This window comes from Staurois parvus, unplaced genomic scaffold (genome assembly GCF_062004578.1).
Source record: "Staurois parvus isolate SC_StPar_1 unplaced genomic scaffold, SC_StPar_1.0 ptg000191l, whole genome shotgun sequence".
Lineage (NCBI taxonomy): Eukaryota > Metazoa > Chordata > Amphibia > Anura > Ranidae > Staurois > Staurois parvus.
This window is the reverse complement of record NW_028317987.1, coordinates 706,182-728,742: the sequence shown is the minus strand read 5'-3', so window position 1 is coordinate 728,742 and position 22,561 is coordinate 706,182. Positions and strand designations below refer to the sequence as shown.

The 22,561-nt window shown below is 45.1% G+C and overlaps 1 pseudogene; it reads left to right on the top strand.

Annotated features, from left to right (window-relative positions):
- Positions 1-11,338: 11,338 nt before the first annotated feature.
- Positions 11,339-12,599, top strand: LOC149461822 (uncharacterized; annotated as a pseudogene).
- Positions 12,600-22,561: the final 9,962 nt, after the last annotated feature.

Genomic DNA, 22,561 nt, shown 5'->3' with positions numbered 1-22,561 from the left:
GGTGCTAATAGGCTGCAGGAGATCTGCTGAGACATAGAAAGGGAAATGGGTGCTAATAGGCTGCAGGAGATCCGCTGAGACATAGAGAGGGAAATGGGTGCTAATAGGCTGCAGGAGATCCGCTGAGACATAGAGAGGGAAATGGGAGCTAATAGGCTGCAGGAGATCTGCTGAGACATAGAGAGGGAAATGGGCACTAATAGGCTGCAGGAGTGTGCTCAGGGTGTTATGAATGTGTCTGATTACTCCCTGATCACCCCGTTCACATTGGCATTGTGGCTGTGTGTGGAGGTTGGGGGATGGGAAAGGTCCTCCAATGAGCAGCTGATAAGTGTGGAAGATTTCTCCTTCACTCTGAATCTGCAGGCTGGGAGGTCATGTGTCGGGGGAGGGGATCAGAAACATCTCCTCTGTGAATGGCAGAGGGCCTCCATGTATGTATGAAGATTGCATTGTCTGTGTCCCAATCATTAACAGAGGAAACATCTCTGGAAATGGAAACCTCCGGAGAGAGGGAACAGCAACAGAAATGTCGGCCAATCAGATGCGGGTAAATACTCTAAGCCACACCTCTTTTCCTTAGATAAGGGGATGTTGGATATAAAAGGGGAGGGGCTCTCAGACAGGGACTGACACTGGACGGAGCACACGGATCTTCACAGACACTCATCTGATCCTCATCTCCACTCTCCACCAATCCAGACTCTCCATACCAGAACAGATTCTATGGGGAGCAGCCATTGGGAATCCTCGGGGGCGGTCCTATCATCCACCACAGCTCTCCTCACCTGGTAAAGTATAAATGAATCTCTCCTCTGTGAAATGTCATCTCATTTCTGAATCTGAGGGAGTTTGGACCTTCATAGTTTGTCTGATAGACATTTGGGGTTCAGTCCTCTTCCAAGGTGTCATCTCCACTCAGGAATCCAAGTCATGGAGGGGGGCGGAGTCAGTGGGAGGCGTCATCTAGACTCCATCCTGGTATTCTGCTGCAGAGACTGGAAGGTGACGGACTGATTGGGGGACCTTGTTGTCTACCAGTGGAGTGTGAATGACTTGTATTCCCAGATAATAATATATAATATAATCCCACGTTTACACACTATATATATATATATTTATATCTGGTGGTATATCATTGTTAGTGACTATATAGTATATTGTTGGGAATTATAATGATTTATATGGTATGTTTCCCTGACATATATGACACCTCAGCTTCCATTCTTCCCTTGGTATATATATATATTTATATCTGGTGGTATATCATTGTTGGGAATTATAATGATTTCTATGGTATGTTTCCCCTGACATATATGACACCTCAGCTTCCATTCTTCCCTTGGTATATATATATATTTATATCTGGTGGTATATCATTGTTGATGACTATATAGTATATTGTTGGGAATTATAATGATTTATATGGTATGTTTCCCCTGACATATATGAGACCTCAGCTTCCATTCTTCCCTTGGTATATATATATATATATATTTATATCTGGTGGTATATCATTGTTAGTGACTATATAGTATATTGTTGGGAATTATAATGATTTCTATGGTATGTTTCCCTGACATATATGACACCTCAGCTTCCATTCTTCCCTTGGTATATATATATATTTATATCTGGTGGTATATCATTGTTGATGACTATATAGTATATTGTTGGGAATTATAATGATTTCTATGGTATGTTTCCCTGACATATATGACACCTCAGCTTCCATTCTTCCCTTGGTATATATATATATATATTTATATCTGGTGGTATATCATTGTTAGTGACTATATAGTATATTGTTGGGAATTATAATGATTTCTATGGTATGTTTCCCCTGACATATATGACACCTCAGCTTCCATTCTTCCCTTGGTATATATATATATTTATATCTGGTGGTATATCATTGTTGATGACTATATAGTATATTGTTGGGAATTATAATGATTTCTATGGTATGTTTCCCCTGACATATATGACACCTCAGCTTCCATTCTTCCCTTGGTATATATATATATTTATATCTGGTGGTATATCATTGTTGATGACTATATAGTATATTGTTGGGAATTATAATGATTTCTATGGTATGTTTCCCTGACATATATGAGACCTCAGCTTCCATTCTTCCCTTGGTATATATATATATTTATATCTGGTGGTATATCATTGATGACTATATAGTATATTGTTGGGAATTATAATGATTTCTATGGTATGTTTCCCTGACATATATGACACCTCAGCTTCCATTCTTCCCTTGGTATATATATATATTTATATCTGGTGGTATATCATTGTTAGTGACTATATAGTATATTGTTGGGAATTATAATGATTTCTATGGTATGTTTCCCCTGACATATAAGACACCTCAGCTTCCATTCTTCCCTTGGTATATATATATATATTTATATCTGGTGGTATATCATTGTTGATGACTATATAGTATATTGTTGGGAATTATAATGATTTATATGGTATGTTTCCCCTGACATATATGACACCTCAGCTTCCATTCTTCCCTTGGTATATATATATATTTATATCTGGTGGTATATCATTGTTGATGACTATATAGTATATTGTTGGGAATTATAATGATTTCTATGGTATGTTTCCCTGACATATATGACACCTCAGCTTCCATTCTTCCCTTGGTATATATATATATATTTATATCTGGTGGTATATCATTGTTGATGACTATATAGTATATTGTTGGGAATTATAATGATTTATATGGTATGTTTCCCCTGACATATATGACACCTCAGCTTCCATTCTTCCCTTGGTATATATATATATTTATATCTGGTGGTATATCATTGTTGATGACTATATAGTATATTGTTGGGAATTATAATGATTTATATGGTATGTTTCCCTGACATATAGGACACCTCAGCTTCCATTCTTCCCTTGGTATATATATATATTTATATCTGGTGGTATATCATTGTTAGTGACTATATAGTATATTGTTGGGAATTATAATGATTTCTATGGTATGTTTCCCCTGACATATATGACACCTCAGCTTCCATTCTTCCCTTGGTATATGCCTGGATTTAGGACACTCAATTGTTGTCCCTTTTCTTATATCGCCTTGTTTTGATCCAACAACTGATCACTACTTACTGACCTATCCGGACCCCACTACTATCTAATATTTACTGTGTATTTGCTGACACGTGTATATGTCACTCCAGCTTGTATCCTTCAATATACCTAAGGAAAAATGGCGTCCACTTAGCCACGCGTGCGCACTAAGTTACGTCTTCTCAAAGATGGCGCATGTATAATGCGCATGCACAGTCGTCTATATAAACTGACGGCATTATTGGTGTTCCCCTCAGATGACCTGCGGGTGCACAAAACACGTAAGGAGGAGCCAATAACGCCATGATGTCACACCGCTGGAGCAACGTGGAGCTCCGGCGGCCATCTTTAACTCTGGCTGGTTAGTCCATGCGGTTTTGCTTACTCACCCTATGTGTTTTATCTGGATATCTATTATTATCTCATTACATATTCATACTACTACACTATGGGATGTGTTTGCCTTGACTCCCCCGGGGAGTATTGATTTACAGACATCCACTGCCCAGTTCACAGAGAGGGAGCCTCTATTACACCCAGTGAGCTGCACCCATCCATCCCTTAAGGGGAACTCTGGAAATCCCTGATTCATCATCTTAAAGTCCCAGGACCCATCCCCCATAAGAGGGAGTTTACTCTATTCCTGCCCTGAGATGACCATTAGATGACAGCAGGATTTATTACAAAACGCACATTATTTTACGCGTTCCGGTGAGTGCGCATTTCTTCCAGACCTGATTGCACAGCACCGTTTCCAGGACTGTACAGGATATATGAGCACTTAGTCACTTTATGAACTTTTATATGTCTGGTGTTATTTATATCACATGAGTTTATTTTTCAGAATCAATTTGTGAATATTTATGTCACTTTTATGTACCTTTTTGACCTTTTACAATAATTTTCATGCTGCACACTATTATTTACATTGCTGATTGTCAGGTGTTACTTGGTTACCTTGTGCATAGCGGCTGATATCCATGTTTGTGCGCTCACATATACCTACCATACATACTGTATCCCCAGATGGTGGGGACTGGACCTCCTGAATGAAGGATAGGGGAACCTGAAAATTGTCCTGGGCAGGAAGGGGGGAAAAGTACCCGATATGGAAGGGGTTAAAGGGCAAATATGACAAGAAAACATTCAAAATGCTGAACACAGCACAAGGGATCACACCATGAGACATTTCTCTTCTCAGGGCTGCAGTTCCTCTAAGCTCCACAAGGTGGTGATCTCGCTTATACCCAAACAGGAAGTCTCTATGGAATACAGAAGGGAAGTGATGTCAGGTACAGACAGGAAGTGATGTCAGGTACAGACAGAAAGTTCCATGTGGCACAAAGAAGAGGAGACATTGGTGGTACTGGCAGCAGAGGAGGTAATAAAATGTTATTTGCTATTTACACCCAGTAACCCCCCCCGTCATGTCCGTCCTCTTCCTCCATAGTCACGTCCTTCCTCTTCCTCCATAGTCACGTCCTTCCTCTTCCTCCATAGTCACGTCCTTCCTCTTCCTCCATAGTCATGTCTGTCCTCTTCCTCCATAGTCACGTCCGTCCTCTCCCTCCATAGTCATGTCCGTCCTCTTCCTCCATAGTCACGTCCGTCCTCTTCCTCCATAGTCACGTCTGTCCTCTTCCTCCATAGTCACGTCCGTCCTCTTCCTCCATAGTCATGTCTGTCCTCTTCCTCCATAGTCACTGTGACGTCTTTTATCTCCAGCAGATGATGATACACACATATATAGTGTGGGAACCCAGATGAACCCCTTCAGGGGCAGAACATTCCCCCAATTCTCCTCATTGTGGAGATAAATTCTAGTAATATGGTCCTCTAAACAAACAGCACTGACAATAAATAGACAAGACAAGGACCATCCTGACCATACATGGCCTACAAAGGGCAATGATGACACTACACAGGCAGCCAATGGGCAATCATTACACTATGCAGCCAACACAATGATGGAGTGCCGGGGTCAGGAGTATGGAGCATAGAGCCCCTTACATTGCTGCTCAGGAGGAAGGAAACATTCCCCAGCCGGCCATGAAGAATATGTTCCATCATTGGTGTCAGAGGGAGGGAAATACTGAGGGGTCTGAGGGAAGTAGAGGAGCTGAGGGGCTGTGATGGTTTAGTAAAGCTGAAAGACTTTAGGGCCTCTGAAGGGGGAATCTGGGACCTTTTAGGGGGTAGTCAGGCTGCAGGGCTTTGGGGGAATAGGGGGCTGAAGGTGTCAGGGGACTCAGAGGGAGGGGAGGTCTCTGGGTCTGTGGTGGCCCTCCCCCCACCTGTACTTATTTTTCTGACCTTACAGAACTGCCAATCTTAACCATCTTAACCAAGCCAAAGTCCTTGGAGTCATTCTGGACTCTAACCTCTCCTTCCTCCCTCATGTCAAATCACTTACAAATACATGCAGGCTCCACCTCCGCAATATCGCCAAAATACGCTCCTTCCTTACCCCAGACACCACTAAACTACTCGTACACTCCCTGATTATCTCACGCCTTGACTACTGCAACTCCCTCCTCACCGGCCTACCCCAGTGCAGGCTCTCCCCGCTTCAGACCATCCTGAACTCAGCGGCCAGACTCATCCACCTCACCACCCGCTCCACCTCTGCCACCCCCCTCTGCCTCTCCCTCCACTGGCTCCACCCCCCTCTGCCTCTCCCTCCACTGGCTCCACCCCCCTCTGCCTATCCCTGCCACTGGCTCCACCCCCCTCTGCCTCTCCCTCCACTGGCTCCCGGTTGCCCAACGCAGTAAATTCAAACTGCTCACTCTGACCTATAAAGCCGTTCACAACACTGCCCCTGACTACCTCACCGACCTGATTCCCAGGTACCACTCTACCCGTACCCTTCGCTCTTCACAGGACCTCCTTCTATCCTGCTCCCTGGTCTCCTCCTCCCACGCACGACTGCAAGACTTCTCCAGGTCTTCCCCCATCCTCTGGAACTCACTACCCCAATCCATCAGACTGTCACCTTCCCTCCTCACCTTCAGGCGCTCCCTGAAAACCCACCTCTTCAGGGAAGCCTACCCCACCCTCACCTAACAGCCGCTGCCCTTCCCTCCTTCTACCACTCCATCCCCCACAGCCATTTCCTCCTGTACCACTACCCCCTCCCTCCTAGATTGTAAGCTCGAAAGAGTAGGGCCCTCTAACCCCTCATGGGCTGTTTGTAGTTGCTGTAATGTTTCATGTATTGTCCCCCCCTCTATTGTACAGCGCTGAGCAAACCCTTTGGTGCTATATAAACTCCATGTAATGTAATGTAATCTTATTGTCTCACTGGTCATGTGATATGTTCTGGAATTTCAAGTAACATAGAGAAGGACATTCCTTCACTCAGTGAGCACTTGTTCTTAGAGGAGTCCTGATTCAGCTGCAAACCAGTTCAGAAACAAAACAATCCCAACAGAGAAAAGGGAATTTCTGATCCGACGAACCAAGAGGGTTCCAGGACCTTCAAGATGTAACAAACACTAAACAGTCCAAACTAAATGTCTTCCCATGGGGGGAGTAATTCTTCAATGTCCAGCAACCCTCCTATTCCCCCCTCACATCCACATCCTATTATTGTGTGACCAATACCATCCAAATCATTCTTACTTTCATTTCCCAAAGTTATCCGTCTACAAGGAGACCTGTATAGATCACATGATGGCACCAATGAGGATGGAGGAGGACCGGAGTCACATGACTGAGAAGATACTAAACCTCACCCTGGAGATCATCTACCTGCTGACCGGAGAGGTGAGGAGGATTCTGGGAGGTCACATGACATCACTCTTATCTCTATTAATAAAACACAGACCTGACCGGAGAGGTGAGGAGGATTCTGGGAGGTCACATGACATCACTCTTATCTCTATTAATAAAACACAGACCTGACCGGAGAGGTGAGGAGGATTCTGGGAGGTCACATGACATCACTCTCATCTCTATTAATAAAACACAGACCTGACTGGAGAGGTGAGGAGGATTCTGGGAGGTCACATGACGTCACTCTTATCTCTATTAATAAAACACAGACCTGACCGGAGAGGTGAGGAGGATTCTGGGAGGTCACATGACATGACTCTCATCTCTATTAATAAAACACAGACCTGACCGGAGAGGTGAGGAGGATTCTGGGAGGTCACATGACGTCACTCTTCTCTCTATTAATAAAACACAGACCTGACCGGAGAGGTGAGGAGGATTCTGGGAGGTCACATGACGTCACTCTTATCTCTATTAATAAAACACAGACCTGACCGGAGAGGTGAGGAGGATTCTGGGAGGTCACATGACGTCACTCTTCTCTCTATTAATAAAACACAGACCTGACCGGAGAGGTGAGGAGGATTCTGGGAGGTCACATGACATCACTCTTTATTATATATTTATTTCAGGTACTTATATAGCACCGTCAATTTGCACAGTGCTTTACATATATATTGTACATTCACATCAGTCCCTAACCCTCAAGGGGTGTACAATCTAAGGTCCCTAACTCACATTCTTACATACATATACTAGGGACAATTTAGACAGGAGCCAATTCACCTACCAGCATGTCTTTGGAGTGTGAGAGGAAACCCACGCAGGCACAGGGAGAATATGCAAACTCCAGGTAGATGGTGCCATGGCTGGGATTCGAACCAGCGACCTTAGTACTGCCAGGCAGAAGTGCTAACCATTTAGCCACTGTGCTGCCCTTATCTCTATTAATAACACACAGACCTGACCAGAGAGGTGAGGAGGATTCTGGGAGGTCACATGACATCACACAGACCTGACCAGAGAGGTGAGGAGGATTCTGGGAGGTCACATGACATCACACAGACCTGACCGGAGAGGTGAGGAGGATTCTGGGATTCTAACATGATATTCCTATTGGTTCCTCAATGCAGAGATTTCCTCTTCTGAAGTCAGGTGATCATATGACCATCACAGTGCCTCCATGTGACTCCCTAAACCCTGAGAGACACAACATGCAGAAGATTCTAGAAGTCACCAAGAAGATGATGGAGCTGCTGACAGGAGAGGTGAGCGGTGCCGGGAATTCTGGGACATTCTCCAGTAACAGACAAGGGATGTGTCTGGATGGTGACTGTATCATTGTGTGTGTCAGGTTCCTATAAGGTGTCAGGGTGTCACTGTCTATTTCTCCATGGAGGAGTGGGAGTATTTAGAAGGACACAAGGATCTCTACAAGGACGTCATGATGGACAATCAGCCGCCCCTCACATCACCGGGTAAGAGGAGACTTTATTGTAAAGGAGAGAGCAGTACGGAGGATCCACCTAGATCCCCCATCATCTGATAAACACATAGAAACAATGGATTCAGTCAGTGTGTGTGTTTCCTACAGATGGATCCAGTCATGGGAACCCACCAGAGAGATGTCCCCGTCCTCTGTATTCCCGGGATTCCACACAGGAAGGTCACACCATCCCTCACCATCATCAGGTAGATGATGACAATTATTGGTAGTTGTGATTTATACACAGCATGTTTGTTACAATGAATGTTTTATTATATCTTTCAGAGTGGAATCCTCGGGGATGATAATATTGATGTTAAAGAAGAGTATAAAGAGGAGGATGAGGAGTATGGAGTGATGGAGGTGTTTTCGGAAGGACACAAGGATATGATGGAGCCACCTAATACCAGGAACCCACCAGAGAGATGTCCCCGTCCTCTGTATTCCCGGGATTCCACACAGGAAGGTCACACCATCCCTCACCATCATCAGGTAGATGAGGAACAATCACTGATAGTATCGTTAGGATCTGTACATTATTATATTTGAAATCTGCTTGCGCTACTATGTAAAATACAATTAATAGATGTGTGAAGCTGCTGACATCTGATCCAATACCCCAAGATCAAACAAAATGCAGAAGAAGATAAAAATGATGTAGCGCTAAAACACCCAGTTATAGCATCAGTACCTTAGGACATATAGCATAATGTTGAAATACTATATAAACGTAATACATATATGTGCGTGATGATACTAACAAGGTAAAAGATAGAAAACAGATGTGCAACCCCTACACACAGTGCACATATATAGATATAAAGTCCAGTGATCCTATATCAATATTTTCACTCAAACAGAGTCCATGGACTGTATGTGGACCCGCAACACCACCACGTGCAATCCAAAATCAGCTGAAGTGGCCTCTCACCTCCTCCCTGCGACCCTGCAGGGCCACAGAGCTTTAACAGATCCCCACTGAGTCAAGGTATGCTTCCTCTTGAGTGGATGGTTTCTTTAGTATATTCCCAGTATACAACTTCCACCTCTCCTATAGTATTCTCCGAGGTAAGCTGAGCAGGATGGACCCCAGCTCAAGCCCCCATAGGATAAAGGAAGCAAAAGACATCCTCCATAGTGTAAAACCGTTTAATAAATGCCAGAAAATAAATGTATAGTACACTCACATTTGCCAGATGAAATACAAGCTGTTTCCCATACCATGGGTGTAAGCGTGTGGCTGAGGGTGTACCAAGATGCGTCACGTGACCCCGTGGTCACGTGTCACTTGAGTCCTGAGGAAGTCACGGGGTCACGTGACGCAACGCGTCGACGGCAATACGTGGTGACGCACTTCCGGCGCGGCGCCATCTTGGTACACCCTCAGCCACACGCTTACACCCATGGTATGGGAAACAGCTTGTATTTCATCTGGCAAATGTGAGTGTACTATACATTTATTTTCTGGCATTTATTAAACGGTTTTACACTATGGAGGATGTCTTTTGCTTCCTTTATCCTATGGGGGCTTGAGCTGGGGTCCATCCTGCTCAGCTTACCTCGGAGAATACTATAGGAGAGGTGGAAGTTGTATACTGGGAATATACTAAAGAAACCATCCACTCAAGAGGAAGCATACCTTGACTCAGTGGGGATCTGTTAAAGCTCTGTGGCCCTGCAGGGTCGCAGGGAGGAGGTGAGAGGCCACTTCAGCTGATTTTGGATTGCACGTGGTGGTGTTGCGGGTCCACATACAGTCCATGGACTCTGTTTGAGTGAAAATATTGATACAGGATCACTGGACTTTATATCTATATATGTGCACTGTGTGTAGGGGTTGCACATCTGTTTTCTATCTTTTACCTTGTTAGTATCATCACGCACATATATGTATTACGTTTATATAGTATTTCAACATTATGCTATATGTCCTAAGGTACTGATGCTATAACTGGGTGTTTTAGCGCTACATCATTTTTATCTTCTTCAGGATCTGTACATTATCTGCATTGTTACCATTGATGGCATTTTTATTATATATTCAGAGTGGAAACCTGAGAGATCCTAAAGTTGAGGTTAAAGAAGAGATAAAAGAGGAGGAGGATGAGGATGGGGGGATGGAGGAGTCAGAGCTTCTAAAAGAACACAAAGATCTGTACCAGGACACCATGGTGGAGTCATCCAGCTACAGGAACCCACCAGAGAGATGTCCCCGTCCTCTGTATTCCCGGGATTCCACACAGGAAGGTCACACCATCCCTCACCATCATCAGGTAGATGATGACAATTATTGGTAGTTGTGATTTATACACAGCATGTTTGTTACAATGAATGTTTTATTATATCTTTCAGAGTGGAATCCTCGGGGATGATAATATTGATGTTAAAGAAGAGTATAAAGAGGAGGATGAGGAGTATGGAGTGATGGAGGAGTTTTCAGAAGGACACAAGGATATGATGGAGCCACCTAATACCAGGAACCCGCCAGAGAGATGTCCCCATCCTCTGTATTCCCGGGATTCCACACAGGAAGGTCACACCATCCCTCACTATTACAAGGTTGGTGGGATGGAGCATCTAGAACATGGACTCCTAGAGACAATGTGTGGAGTTTTTCATGTGACCTTATATTTTACAGATGATGTTTTCTCTCATTTCCTTGATTTAGAGTGGAGATCCAATCGATATAGAATTTGAGGTGAAAGCAGAAGAAGAAGAGGCGTATGTGAGGGATGATCAGCAGTCTATGGAGGAGGATGGAATAACGGGGACATTTATAGAGGAGGACACTCCTACAGAGATCAGCACAGGTGGGTCATGAACACTAAATCCATTCCTCCACCCATACTGCTCACTGATTGGTCCAGAGTAGGGCGGGGACTGGGTGATATCAGCCTGGAATCCCCTGGTCACTTTCCTGAGCTGTGTTCCCCATCTTGCCTGATGTGGGCGGAGTCCTGTTTGGGGGAACCAATCAGCTCCTGTCTAGTAATCCTCTTTGTCTTTGTATTTTAGTCCATGGCCGGGAGATGAGGAAAACCTCCGAGGATTGTCTCACTTTGTCTCCAGACTGGAAAGTAGAAGATGAGGACATCACACAGTATAGTCCAGGAGAAAACCCGGCTCCCTCCAATGTCCATCCGGCACCACCCAGTGTAGATGGACCATCGGATTCCTTGTATCCTGAAGAACCTCAGACTGTGCGGGACCGGGCTGTTCTTCCAACAGGGAAAAGCTTTTCCTGTCCTGAGTGCGGGAAGGGTTTCCATTTTAAATGCTATCTTGATGAACATCAGAGATCTCACACGGGGGAGAAGCCGTATTCCTGTCCTGAGTGCGGGAAATGTTTTTCAAAAAAGTCTAATCTTAAAAAACATCAGAGGCTTCACACAGCTGAGAAACCATATTCCTGTCCTGAGTGCGGGAAAACATTTTCACAGAAGGTTCACCTTAGCACACATCAAAGACTGCACACAGGGGAGAAGCCATTTTCCTGTTCTGATTGTGGGAAAAGTTTTTTTCAAAAATCAGAGCTTGTTTCACATCAGAGATCTCACACTGGGGAGAAGCCATATTCTTGTCATGAGTGCGGGAAACATTTTTCATGGAAGTCCAGTCTTTGCATACATCAGAGATCTCACACGGGTGAGAAGCCATATTGCTGTCCTGAGTGTGGGAAATGTTTTTCAGTGAAGTACAACCTTTACAAACATCAGAGATCTCACACGGGAGAGAAGCCGTATTCCTGTCTTGAGTGCGGGAAATGTTTTTCACATATGTCTAATCTTTACATACATCAGAGATCTCACACAGGGGAGAAGCCGTATCCTTGTCCTGAGTGCGGGAAATGTTTTTCACAGAAGTCCAATCTTTCTATCCATCAGAGATGTCACACAGGGAGAAGCCACTTTCCTGTCCTGAGTGAGGGAAATGTTCCTCACTGAAGTCCTGTCTTCCTGTACATCAGGGGTCCCATACAACCCTGGAGGTGTATTAGTGCCTTGAGTGCGGGAAATGTCTTCTAGATGAATGTTGCTGGACATCCCAGCTCTCATGTGGGGAAGAAGCACACCCTGATATACACCTCAGATATACTCCATGGCTGATCTTCATCATGGAAGAAACAGTTCATAAGGAGATGAGAGGCCCCCAAAGACATGGATGAAGTGTGGGACCGGGTTGGCCATACATATCATGAGGAGAATAAAAATGTCCTGACCTGTCATTGGCTGAGTACATTTTGTGGTGGGAGATTTCACAAACACTTGGAGATCTATTTAAAAATAAAAGAATGAGTTGAACGAATGTGACCGGCGTTCATCCAGCTGTGATGAACATTGGCCATATTTTATTTCATACTCTGATATTCTTGGCTCCATCTAGTGGCCATAATGCAGTATTGAGATACTTTTACTGATTGAGGTATTTCATGAATAATACCTCATTATGGTCACTAGATGGAGCTGACGGTCATAGGAAATCAATGTGTTAAATTATGGCCAGAATCTGTAAGGGCTGCATGAATTTGTGTCACATTCGTCCAATTAATTTCTATCAGCAGACCCCTTACTCTCCTTCTTCAGGCATGGATTCATACTAATACACTTCTGACTACAGTAGACATGGAAGGATAGAAGGTGATCTGTATGTAAGTCTTCACCTTGTAATACAACCAGTTCAGGTAAACATAAAAAGAAAGGCAAAGCATTTGTGTATAGATAGAAAAACATTAGAAATACATTGTTCCCCTTTTTATAAGTGATCACATTCCCTCTGTTCTCAGCTGCATATGGGGAGGAGAAACAACAGCACAATTGACTTCTGTTTACTGGTCTTCCCAGTGCATGGCTGAGCAGGGGGGGTGTCAGGACAAGTCTTATCATTGAAGGAGAGCAGGCTTTGTTTTCAGCATGGATGGAGAACTGACCATGAAAGTGACAGGGAAGCAGAGGGACTGGCAGGATCACCGGGGATCTCACACAAAGGAAGCAATACAGAGAGAAGAGGAGACGTCTTCATACCAGGACATGGGACAGCCGGCACAGATCAGGAATAGGACATTGACCCCCCCCAAGCCATTTCTGACACTTTTTGTTTCCATGTAACAATCAGTATTTTTGCTAGAAAATGTCTTTGAACCCGCAGTGCGCATGCGCTGGGCCGGGACAGGTTATGTGCTGACCGCGTTCTGCACGTCCTCCACCATCTGAGATAAATGAAGCAAGTGGGGCAGAGGAGGGGTCCTGGAAACAGCAGCACTAGCTGGGGGAACACGAGATGTACAGTCGGTGCTAATGGTGAAAAAGAAGCCCACACAGCAGCCTCGGTCAGACCGCCAGTCCCCTCTTCTGCAGCGGACTCCTCCAGCCAAGATGGCACCGCTGCACAAAGCCACAACACACAGCAGCCCACCACTGCAGCAGCCCTCACCTCCACCACTGCAGCAGCCCTCACCTCCACCACTGCAGCAGCCCTCACCTCCACCACTGCAGCAGCCCTCACCTCCACCACTGCAGCAGCCCTCACCTCCACCACTGCAGCAGCCCTCACCTCCACCACTGCAGCAGCCCTCACCTCCACCACTGCAGCAGCCCTCACCTCCACCACTGCAGCAGCCCTCACCTCCACCACTGCAGCAGCCTTCACCTCCACCACTGCAGCAGCCCTCACCTCCACCACTGCAGCAGCCTTCACCTCCACCACTGCAGCAGCCCTCACCTCCAACACAGACATCTTCTCAGGAGGACACACTCGGAGACCCATTTTCCTTAGTCCCAGGATGAGCCCCAGCAGACGTCACCAGGTGAACAACGACAATTCTCTCCATATCCTGGATCACCTGGGGGGGGGTATTGGTAGTGCAGCCTCCCCAGGGTCCTCCACCGTGTCAAAACACAAATGCAGATAAAAAAATTTGATAAAAAGATACAGCTGTGTACGTATAAGTAAGCAATAAATGTCATTAAATATATATATATATATACAGTTGTGCTCAAAAGTTTGCATCCCCTGGCAGAAATTGTGACATTTTGGCATTGATATTGAAATACGACTGATCTGCTCTTTTATTGAAGGATGATGATCACATGAAGCCATTTATTATCCAATAGTTGTTTGGCTCTTTTAGAAATCATAATGACAACAGAAATGGCCCAGATCAAAAGTCTCCGCCCCCCGGATCAGAAGTCTCCGCCCCCTGGAATGTTTGGCCTCGGTACAGTCACACAAGGTGACACACACACGGGTTAAAATTCTAATTGGAGCTTAATGTCCCACATCTGTGGCTTTGTAAATTGCAATTAGTGTCAGTGTATAAATAGTCAATGAGTTTGTTAGCTCTTCCGTGGAAGCACTGACTAGGCTAGATACTGAGCCATGGGGAGCAGAAAAGAACTATCAAAATTCCAGCGTAACAAGGTAATGGAACTTTATAAAGATGGAAAAGGACATAAAAAGATGTCCAAAGCCATGAATATGCCAGTCATCACTTCCACTAAGAAGTAGAAAATTCAGGGACCTTTTGATACCAAGCCAAGGTCAGGTAGACCAAGAAAGATTGCAGCCACAACTGCCAGAAGAATTGTTCAGGATACAAAGGGAAACCCACAGGTAACCACAAGAAAAATCCAGGCTGTTCTGGAAAAAGACAGTGCGGTTGTTTTGAAGGTGGTTAGCACTTCTGCCTGGCAGTACTATGGTCGCCGATTCAAAACCCAACCACGGCACCACCTGCCTGGAGTTTGCATGTTCTCCCTGTGTCTGCGTGGGTTTCCTCCGGGTCCTCCGATTTCCTCCCAATGCTGGTAGGTTAATTGGCTCCTGTTTAAATTGTCCCTAGTATGTGTATGTATGAATGTAAGTTAGGGACCTTAGATTGTACATCCTTCGAGGGTTAGGGACTGATGTGAATGTACAATATATATGTAAAGTGCTGCGTAAACTGACGGCGATATAAGTACATGAAATAAATAAATGACAAGGATGTAATGGTCACAGAGGAATGGTGGTGGAGATCTCTCACAGTAAGAACACTTCCTTGAATGGTTCTATAAATAAAGAATGAATCCTGGAGGGAATAAAGCTGTAAAGCAATAAATAATATATAAACTGGGCCATCCACTTCATCCATAAAGACATTGTGATTGAAGATCTTCTAGATCACATAGAAGGAGGACTCATCCATGATTTCATACATTTGTTTGGAAGGATAGAACAATCCTCAGAAGGGAACATGTAGGATGACAGGAAAGGCTCCTGACTGGTGAGATCCTCCAAACATAATGATGACATCCATGAACTGGAGCGAGCTCGTTGGGGTGATAAAGCCAATCTGGAAACACTGTGTAGACGTTCTCCAAGAACTCAGCACACTCCAGGTGTGGAGAAAGTCTCCAGGTGGGTTTAGCCTGTCATTTATCATAGGTAGAAATGTCCACACATGGACTTCCACAGGGACCCCCGAGACTACATATAGAACCTGTACAGTGTCCCCAGGTCTCCAGGTGGGTTTAGCCTGTCATTTATCATAGGTAGAAATGTCCACACATGGACTTCCACAGGGACCCCCAGACTACGTATAGAACTTGGAGATACCTGTAACATGGAACAGGAGTTGGTGTTGCTGGAAGACTGGTCAGAGCAGTGGAAATTGCAGTTCAATGTTTCTGAATCGTGGGCTGGGGATGGGTAGCGGGTACAAAGCTCCTTGGGATGGGCACACTTTCAGGGACAGATACCAGTCCAGTGATGTGGTGTCACACAGTGCAGTGTTTATTGGTGCTATTTACAGGTGCTGTACAATGTTCCACAAAGTAACGGCAAAAACCAAGTAATTGGGCAACACTATTGGACAAGGCGTCATAAAACAAAATAGAAGCCATCTAAGAATGGCCATATCCTGCAAACAAAAAGCAGAACCTTCCTTGGCACTATAGAAGGTCTATCCAAAATTGTGCAACTCTAACATCTCTACTGGCTGACCTTACAAAAGGGAAAGACTTGGTAATGGTAAGATGGTACCCATTGGCAGAAGAGTCTTCCCAAGTCCTGAAGAGGGCCCCCTTGTGCACACCCAGTACTGTACACCCCTGATTTTTCCAAGGATTTATGTGGTTCAAACAGATGCATCTGATGTTGGTATTGGGGCAATGTTGTCACAGGTACACAATGGGGAAGACCACCCTGTAGTGTACCTGAGCAGAAAACAAACGTAATGAACATGGAAAGAAATATGCAGTAATTGACAGGAAATGTTCAGCCATAAAGTGGGCCTTGGATGCTCTAAGATACTATTTGTTAGGGTGAGTTTGACCTGATAGCTGACCATGATCCCCTCAATGGATGGCCCAAAAGAAGGAGACAAATAGACGGGTGAACTGGTGGTTTTTGGCTCCTCAAGATTATTCCTTCATGGTAAAACACAGACCAGGGGCTAAGATGGGAAATGTAGATGCCCGGTCCCGGGTTCACTCCTGTTGGGCCACAGCTGTGCTAACCCTGGGGATGAAACAAGGGGGGGTATGTAGCAGAGTGTCTCAGAGGGAATCGGGAAAATCCTCTTCTGGGTTCACACATCTCCCAGGCTCCTCTCATACACTTCTAGGGATCTCTGATCCTTGGTCCAGCTCAGGTTTCACGCCTCTCCCCGGGTGTAATTTATACTCACCAGAAACATGCAGTCAGATCTCTCATACCTGGGAACAGACAAGTCATGTCTGGGAGAGATGGAAGGTTGGTGGAAGCTGTAAAACTGCATCTTTGGAGACTGACAATCACTAGACTTGCTCACCCTGATAGGACAAGAAATGGCCGCTGCCCCAGTCTATAACTGGCCTTCACAGCAAGGAGCACTTGAACGGGCAACGCATGTCACACAACAAAAGAGAAAAGTTCCCGGCTCAACTTGCCAGCCAGCCTGCAAACAAACCAAATTACCCCGTCTAACAGTATGCGTTAAAAACGGGGGTTTAGTTAGCACACATTTGCAAACACATTGTAAGCTACAGAGCCACGTCACGGCACCCCAATATTCTGTAGTCATAACTCTACAAACTAATTGAACCCCCATAGTAGAGGAACATGTATTTAATGGATAGACCAAGGGCAGGTGGACCTGAGGGAGCCCACCCCTCTTTAACCACTTCCCGACCGGCCGTTGTATATAAACGGCCGGACGGTGGCAGTACAGGGTTGGGTGGCCGTTTATGAACGGCCTCCCCGCACCCTGCTTGTGCGCGCTCCCTGGGAGCGCGCAGCACTGCGATCCGGTGCCCGCTGTGTCCTCCGGACACAGTGAAACACCGATTGTCGGACGGGACCTCTGTGTGAGGTCCCGATCATGTGATCACTGATTGGCCAATCAGTGATCACATGCAAAGTAGTAAGCAAGATGTCACTTCTGACATCATTGCTTACTATGTGTGAAATCTGTGAATGATCACTGAGGTCACATGGTACAGGGCTATTCACAACAGCCTTGTACCATGTGACAAGCTGTGACCAATCACAGCTCACTCAGTATTTCTCAATGAGTGCAGAAATGCAGCCAGAGAGAAAGAGAAATGATTGCTTTTACATCCTATATGGGTATAAAAGCAATCAGTAAAAAAAAAAAAAAAAATCTTCATCACCCCCCACAAGTAGTACAGTGTCACTATGGTGACACTGTACTGCTAGGGTGACAGTATGAAAAAAAAAATAAAAAATAATAATATAAAAAAAATTAAATAAAAATGTAAAAAAAATGTTTAAAAATTATAATTTTTGGTTATAAACTTTTTTTTTTTGTGTTTTTGCTAAAAAGATAACGGAATACATTTTGGCAAAGATTTATGATGAAATATTATTAATTTGCAAAATTTTATAAAAAAAACACTTTTGTTCAAAATATTTGGACTTTTTCATTACATAGCAAAAAAAAATAAAAATCCCAGCGGTGAATAAATACCACCAAAATAAAGCTTTATCTGTCTCAAAAAAATGGTAAAAAATTAATTTGGGTACAGTGTTGCATGACTGCGCAATTGTCATTCAAAGTGTGATAGCGCTGAAAGCTGAAAATTGCCCTGGACTGGAAGGGGGGGAAAGTGTCCGGTCTGGAAGTGGTTAAAGGTACCGGAGCGCACCGGACACCCAGCGTATAACACAATGGCAGCCAAGGTGTCCAGTGTGTCTCCTCCCCAACAATTCAACAGAACAAACAATGGCAGTCAAGGTGTCCAGTGTGTCTCCTCCCCAACAATTCAACAGAACAAAAAATGGCAGCCAAGGTGTCCAGTGTGTCTCCTCCCCAACAATTCAACAGAACAAAAAATGTCCACTGCCCAAGTTTTGCCATAAAACCTTCCTTGAAGAGAGAATCCAAGACCACCTGGACAAGGGACAAGTGAGAGTCCCATTCAGTGCTATGTATCACTATGTCATCCAGATAGACTGTCACTGAATTAATCTTTCTGAAGTCATTACAGAACCTCAAAGCACCGTCTGGTTTTGGGACTAAAATGATAGGACTAGACCAGTCACTATTAGACCCCTCAATGATGTCTAGCTCCAGCATCCTCTTGACTTTGTCACTGATGTCCTTCCTTCTAGCTTCAGGAATCGGTATGGTTTGAGTTTGTCACGGTCCCCAAGTTCAGTAATAATATCATCCTAAACCACTGAAGTCATACCAGGTAACTCTGAAAATGTGTCTCTGTTCCTTATCAGGAACTCTCTAGCTCCCTGCTTTTGGGAATGAGACAGTCTGTCTGGAATTGTGACTTCAGGGACTAGAGGGGACTCAGTACTCCCAGGAGTTCCAGGGGCAGACCCCACAGTCAGTGCCACCCTTTCCTTCCAGGGGCTTACAGGTGTACATGGTATATCTGCTCAGGATTTCTATTATCCGGTTCATATACTTTGTAATTCCCCAACTCTTTTAACAACTTCAAAGGAGCCTTTTACTTAGCCATGAACTTGCTTTCAACAGTGGGAACCAACACCAGGACCCGGTCACCAGATGAGAAAACCCCATTGTATATTCTTTGTTGGGCTTCCTGGGTGTGAAATTTGTGTTCTTCTACAATAGATGTGATCGCTGTAATCCTGTCCTGCATATGATATGCTCAATGACACTTTTGTGGGGTGTCTGCTCCCCCTCCCAGGTTTCCTTGGCTATGTCTAGGAGCTCCTGAGGATGATTCCCATAGAGTAACTCAAATGGAGAGTGCCCCTTAGAGGACTGGGGAAGCTCCACCAGGCCATCAGTTTGAGGGTGTGTCATGGATAAAAACACGCCCACAGCGACTAGATAACCGAGGTGTGCACATGTGTGACTGGGGTACAGAGGGAGTGAGGGGGACTCTGAGCATATAAGGCTGGCCATGATACACTTTCACAGCCCGCACTACCTCTGGTCACCACTAGAGGGAGACTCTCCTATCCAGCTGGCTGACCACACACAGGCAGATACAAATCTTATATACAATCTGGTGCACTCTAAGGGTTGGGGAGCAATCTAGCAATTGGCACACCCTTTTAGGATTCCTCCAGCTATCCTACAAGCTAGCACCTCGATGTTAATCACTCTTCCACTGTCCCCACACCCCCACACAACAAATGGTAGCTGGCCACCACCCAACAGTTTGTCTGCAGACTGGTCTGCTGGGCCACCACACACACAGATCTCTGTCTGGCAGACCTGCTACTTTACAATCTGCATGCAATCTGCCTACACACAGTGCAATTACATACACATTGGCAATGAATTTAGACTGAAAGTGGGAGATTTATTGCACACCCCCAGATTTATATGGCACATGTACTGGTGGTCCAATCAGAACCCTCCAGGCCCCAGCAGTGCACATCACCAGATTAATATGACACGTGTACTGGTGATCCAATCAGAATCCTCCAGGCCCCAGCAGTGTACACCCCCAGATTTATATTACACGTGTACTGGTGGTCCAATCAGAACCCTCCAGGCCCCAGCAGTGCACACCCACAGATTAATACAACACATGTACTGGTGGCCCAATCAGAACCCTCCAGGCCCCAGCAGTGCACACCCCCAGATTAATACAACACATGTACTGGTGGCCCAATCAGAACCCTCCAGGCCCCAGCAGTGCACACCCCCAGATTAATACAACACATGTACTGGTGGCCCAATCAGAACCCTCCAGGCCCCAGCAGTGCACACCCCCAGATTAATACAACACATGTACTGGTGGCCCAATCAGAACCCTCCAGGCCCCAGCAGTGCACACCCCCAGATTCATACAACACATATACTGGTGGTCCAATCAGAACCCTCCAGGCCCCAGCAGTGCCCCCAGCCCTGAATTCTCTCCAATGGAACTCTCCAGTGAAATCTCCTCTCATCAATTACTAGCCGGATTTTCTCTATTACCTCCTGTATGTACAAAACTCCCCCAAATCTCTCCCCTCCTCACCATCCACTAGAAATTGGAGGAATTGTTTCTTCTTCCTGAAATCCAGACCTAGAGAGGAATAGAAAAGAACCAACAAACCCCACAAAGTCTTTTTATAGAGATTTATTCCATCAAATCCAAACTATTCTACACATATTTATTCCATGGAATATGAAGAGATTTTTCTATCAATAATCCCATCAAATCTGCGTGTTTATTGGACTTTATTCCCAGCAATAATCAATCAGGAATCCATGACAGCAATCATCAGATCAATAGGAATGTTTCCAATATCCAGTGATCACGGTTTGATCCTCCAACATAACCAGTGCACAGAATGATAAATCTATCCCATGAAATGGATCTTATTGATTGGTTGATGTCATTTATTGATCTATTGATTCCCTTCTATGATAGAATAGATTGATTTCTCCATGTATTGATCATCCTCTCCATATATCTCTTCACCTTGTCTAACATCATACAAATCCTGAATGCTATAAATCTCAGTCCTGTCCATGAATTGTATGTGACTCGGGTCTTTATAATACCATATACTGGACTGTTACTTCATTCCCTATTTTTATATCGTCTTCTTACACCTGTCCTGATGAAGTGACACTTTGAAGCCATGAAACGCGTTGATGGTGTATTTTACATTCACTTGTCCAGTAAACTCCGACCTTCTGAAGAAAACATTTCCGAGTTTCCTCCTTTACTATGGGCTCCTCTGCTGACCTCACCCTCATTTTTTCTTGGGGTGAAAGTTCTCCACCGGGATCCAAATCCTGCTTAGTATATGATGATCCGGAATTCCCCGATGACCATGGAGGGTGACCACCCATTGACTTCAGTGAGGAGAGGGACATATTCTCCACAAGTCCTCAGATAGGTTGTCTGATCCCTGGATGGGTCCCCACAACCTCCCAGATGTGAATCCATGCACCGTACTTCTCCCCATCTTCTAGAACCATCTCCCACCTTCTGGTATCCATCACTACACTCAGTCCCATCTCTCTCATGGTCTTTTATCCTCTTTTCCCGTCTCCTGATGGTTTGGAGGATTTCTACATATTGCTCTCATGACAGGTCTAGTTTATTGTATGCAGAGGGGAGGGGGAGGAGTACACAGACTCCTCCCAGTGTTGGTTTATGAGGGGGACCTATAGGGTATTCTGCCCTGTCCAATCACAATATCCCCTGAGGAGCCCCCACTGTGTGCAGGTACCCCCCAGACATGAGACTGTCCTCCAATCTGGTCATTTCCTGATAGCTCAGATGACACAGTCATATCTATGAGGGTCTCTGTCATGTCATGTCTATGGGCCCCTTATTGTACTATAACCCCTCCCCCTCCTGACCTGTACTGGGAAATATCTGGGCTGTGATTGGTGAGGACAATACTGCTGTTATCTCCAATATTGTTCTATGGGTGGGATTTGTAGGAAGATTCTGTACAGAGGCTCCTATTCATTCACAAAACTGAAGCCCAGGAAACACCCTTTACTATGGTTCAGTGAATGACCACAGGAGTGATCAGTACCAATCACTCACTGTGTTCATTCAGGAAGGGGCTGGTAAACATGATATGCCAACCCCCCACTCTCCATCCGGAACACCACACTGATCTCCAACCCTAGCAGCAGCCAGTGTGGGGGGCAGGAGGGGAAGTCAGACAGCAGCACTGCACAGGGGGGCTGGGGCATCGGTAGGAGGTCCCAGCACAGGAAGGGAGTTTCAGTGATGGGGAAGTATTTGGACATTTTGATCTCCT